This window comes from Leucopleurus acutus (assembly GCF_964270905.1).
Source record: "Leucopleurus acutus genome assembly, chromosome: 10".
NCBI lineage: Eukaryota > Metazoa > Chordata > Mammalia > Artiodactyla > Delphinidae > Leucopleurus > Leucopleurus acutus.
Window position 1 is genome coordinate 75,922,400 of NC_139153.1, and position 4,950 is coordinate 75,927,349.

Below are 4,950 nucleotides of genomic sequence, written 5' to 3' on the forward strand. Positions count from 1 at the left end.
TTAGCTCCCCAGCTGCCGACCCCTCCTCCCCACCTGTCGTACATCATCTGCACCTTGGTCTCCTCCCCCAGCAAACACCACTTCAGAGCACTGGAGTGCTCCGTGGGGGGGTGGCCATCCTCTCTCCCACCCAGAAAGGACGTGCTTACACTGGGGCTGGGGTTAGACTTAGACTCCCAAAGGGCTGGAAGAACGCACTTGTTTTTGTCAGATCATGGCTAAATTTGTAAAAGTGTTCAAAGCCCTAGTTCAGAATCTCCCTGTTCTTGGAATAAAGTCTATTTATTTTTCTATAAATAGCCATGAAACAAAAAATGAGGGAAAATAATTTAATACTTTATTTTATAAAGTTAAGTAATCAAATTCCTCCTAAGAGGAGACCATGGCTAGATTTCTAAATGTCCTCAATGCTATTTTTAGCACTTTAAAAGCTCTGTGCACAATCTCTTGTCATTTCCTAATTTTACTGTCTGAATATTTACAGTAGAAAATTACATCTTTCTCTGGTTTTCGTTCTCCTTATTGACTCATATGAAAGACGTTTGATACTTGAAACTGCTAAATCTGCCCTGATTGGTTTACTTGTTGTTCAAATAAGACTAGAACATCTTAAAATGTTCATCTGCATATTTAATTGCATAAAACAATGTTCACCATACTGTAAGTACAAAAAGCAAGTTTATAAAGTTCTCTTTAGTATGATACCCTTTTTTTGTAAAAAGAGTTAAAGTATGTATAAATACGTACATACAAAGATACAGAGAGAAGCAAATTTTTTTAAATGTATTCAGAATATTAACAGTGATTACATCTGAGAGCTTTATATCTGAGCATTGAGAATGTGGAAGGTTTTTAATTCCTTATGCTTCCTTATAGCTACTTTGTAAAGTTTCTGTATTAACTTTCACAAAGAGAAAAAATACTATTCCTTTTAATAAGGACTAACATTTGCGCTCCAGGCACTATTCTAGGTGCTTTACATGTATTAACTATTCTAGGTGCTTTACATGTATTAATTTGTTTTAAGTCACATCAACTTTTTGAAGTGGACATTACTTGTGAGGAAACTGAGGCAGAGAGTGGCTCCGTAGGGCCAAGCAGCTGGGTTTCAGACCTGTGCTCTGAACCACTTCAGTGTCTGGACTTACTGAAGCACTAAGTCTTCTGCTGAACAGGGACTACTTTCTTGGCCCGACCTTAGGAATATGGCAACCCCTGTGCTCTCTGTTTCAGTTGTTCATTTAAAGTCCTTTGACCTGGAGCCAGCCCTGACCCAATGTTGGTCAGGCAGTCCACTCCGATCTCTTGAATATTTAGCTTGCGATATCTCTGAGAAGCTGAACACTCAGATTCAAAAAGACAACTAATATCACAGAGCAGCAGATGTCAAGTTTCAGATGTGAGTGCTTCAGGGGTCAGAGGAGGGGAAGAGAGTTCAAAGAAAATAAGGGTCACCACAACCTTACCATTCAAAGATATCCACTGCCGATAGTTTTAGTATGTTTATTTTCAGTTCTCTCTCTTAACCAGCCTTAACTTAATGTTGATCAGGCAGTCCACTCATATATTTCAAATATTTAGCTTACAATTTCCTTGAGAAGGCAGAATTCATTAATCTCTCTAACATGCTGTCTCTTCTACCTTTCTTTCTTTCTTTCTTTCTTTCTTTCTTTCTTTCTTTCTTTCTTTCTTTCTTTCTTTCTTTCTTTCTTTCTTTCCATCTGTCCATTATCTGTTTCATATCTATCTACCTACCAAACACATTTCTTTTTAACTTTGTTTGGAAATAATTTCAAACTTACAGAAAAGTCATAAGAACATGACACTCTCATAATGAGATCCTATATATTAGGTTTTGTAATCTACTTATTTCATTTAATAATCTACAGACATTTTTTCATATTCATGATTCTTGCTTTTTTTTAACGACTTAATCTGAATGTTAATGGCATGATGGTTTTTATTATTTGGTTCTTAAGCTAATTTATTTTTCCAACCCCTTTCTCCTGGATATTTAATTGCTTCTGATTTTTTTCTTTTCTTTTGCTACTACAAACGATATTATAAAGAAGTCTTTTGAGGATATTTCTTTTTATACTTCCATGATTTTGTTAAAACAATTCCTGGAAATGAAATTCGAGGATCTTGGATCATGAAGTAGAAGCCATGTGCTGATAATGGTGGAGCACTGGTGGGGGGGGATCCTCACCCTGGCACCCCAGAGTCAGTGACTGCATATTGCTGGACTATTCTTATGGGAGAGACAAATGTATTTGTATACTACTTAAGAAATAGTTTTGTAAAGTTAAAAATGATACGTGGCCAAATCTCATTGTAACTAATATAGACATCTACCTGACCACCACCCCCGCCAAATTCCCTTCTCCCTTAAAATTAGTCTGAGTGTGTTAATGTCACTTGCCACAAAAGTCCTTACTGAGTTAGATATATGCTGTATAATGTAGTGTATAATTATGCACACTTATCTGTATGTGCACATGTAACATGTATCCATTCATTCACACTGTTCAGAATATAAGAACATTTACAGATATATACAAATATGTGTGTGTGTGCATGTAAATTTGACTTGGGGAAAGAAGTAAGAATATTCAAAGGAACATATTTATTTCCAGTCTTGGGAGCAGGCTATGGGGTATTATAACCAAAGATATGTATAACAAAGTATATACTTTTGAGAATACTGGAAAGATTTTGTAATAGTTAGAATTTATAATCATTTTAGAATCTGGGTCACAGTTTAGTTTTGGCCTTTAATGAAGGTCAAAGGAGCAGGTCCACTAGTCCATTCTGATGGTGGCTGTCATTTGTTGGGGCAATGTTTTTTGGGTTTTTTTTTGCGGTATGCGGGCCTCTCACTGTTGTGGCCTCTCCCGTTGCGGAGCACAGGCTCCAGACGCGCAGGCTCAGCAGCCATGGCTCACGGGCCCAGCCGCTCCGTGGCATATGGGATCTTCCCGGACCGGGGCACGAACCCGTGTCCCCTGTATCAGCAGGCGGACTCTCAACCACTGCACCACCATGGAAGCCCTGTTGGGGCAATTTGTACCCATGTTCTTCACATTAAATCTCTTTCTCTTTATAACAACCTTACAGGGTTGGTGTTTTCACTACATTCTCAGGAGTGGAAACTGGAGCTCAGAGAGGTTAAAGAACTTTTCTAAGGTCTAACAACTAAGAAGAACAGACAGGAATGGGATTCCACTCTCTTCTCTAAGCACTCATTAATCAACAAACATTTCCTGAGTTCACATCTTCTTTGACTTATGATGGGGTTACATCCTGAGAAACCCATCCTTAGTTGAAAACATCGTAAGTAGAAAATGCATTTAATACACCTAACCTACACAATATCATAGCTTAGACTAGACCACCTTAAACATGCCCAGAACACTACAGTTGGGCAAAATCATCTAACACAAAACGTATTTTATAATAAAGTTGAATATCTCAGGTAATTTATGGAATACTGTACTGAAAGTGAAAAACAGAATGGTTGTCTGGGCACAGAATTGTTGTAAGTGTATCAGTTGTTTACCCTCGTGATCACGTGGCTGATGGGCAGCTGCCACTACCCAGTCTCGCAAGAGAGGATCGTACCACATATCGCTAGCCTGGGGAAAGATCACAATTCAAAATTTGAAGTAGAGGGCTTCCCTGGTGGCGCATTGGTTGAGAGTGCACCTGCCAATGCAGGGGACATGGGTTCAATCCCTGGTCTGGGAGGATCCCACATGCCGCGGAGCAACTAGGCCCGTGCACCACAACTACTGAGCCTGCGCTCTAGAGCCCACGAGCCACAACTACTGAGCCCGCATGCCACAACTACTGAAACCCACAGGCCTAGAGCCCGTGCTCCGCAACAAGAGAAGCCACCACAGTGAGAAGCCCGTGCACCGCAACGAAGAGTAGCCCCTGCTCACTGCAAGTATAGAAAGCCCACATGCAGCAGCGAAGACCCAACACAGCCAAAAATAAATAAATTAAAATAAATAAATTAAAAAGAAAAAACAGAATTCGAAGTATGATTTCTATTGAATGCGTATTGCTTTGGCACCGTCATAAATTTGGAAAGACATGAGCCAAACCATCGTTAAGTCAGTCTGTACTAAATCTGTAATATGTGCACGTTGTTGTGAAAAATACAAATGAAAGCTAAAACACAGCCTCTATCAACAAGGAAGCAGGAGGCTTAAGGGAGATACAAAGTAAAGAACAGAAAAGGTGGCCGTGCTATACCCACCAGGCTTACTCTCAGAGCCAGTGAGTTCCTGGTGGAGGCGAGAGGTGCAGGATGAATCACCAGGAGGGCTTCCCTGAGGAAGGTGGTCCTGGAAGGAAGAATAGGGCTGGAATAATAGGGGATGGATATTCCAGGGGAAGCCTTATTGGTATAAAGATATGGAGGTGGGAACCAGATCAGTATGGGTGTGGGACAGTGAAGAAACACACGACAGAATCAAATGAGCGGGTCCACCAATACAAGGATGTCAGGTAGGGCTGCAGGGTAAGGTCAGGTTTGCGGGGGCTCTAAGAATCCAGCAGAGCCACATGGGTTTGAGGCAAAGAGCATAAGGTATCCAAAGATGCCTCCTTCATGTATGGTCAGGCAACCAAGGCATCATCATTTCATCCTCTAAATAAAATGAACATTCCATGTTGACTCAGGTTGATGATAAGTAAAAAAAGAAATTTTCTTGCTTAGAGGTTTTAAAACATTCCTGAACTTGTTTATACAGGGAAGGATTTTTCAAAGGTCAGACTTGCACTGCTGTAATCACCTTTATATATCTATGTTCAGTATTACTCTAGTTCCATAAACAGGCTTAAAATAGAAGTTGCTAATACCATCTGATTTTAAAAGGGGAAGAGCTTCACATTTCTGCATATCTACGGCCAAATACATTTTTTTCAAGCAAGGTCAGTAGT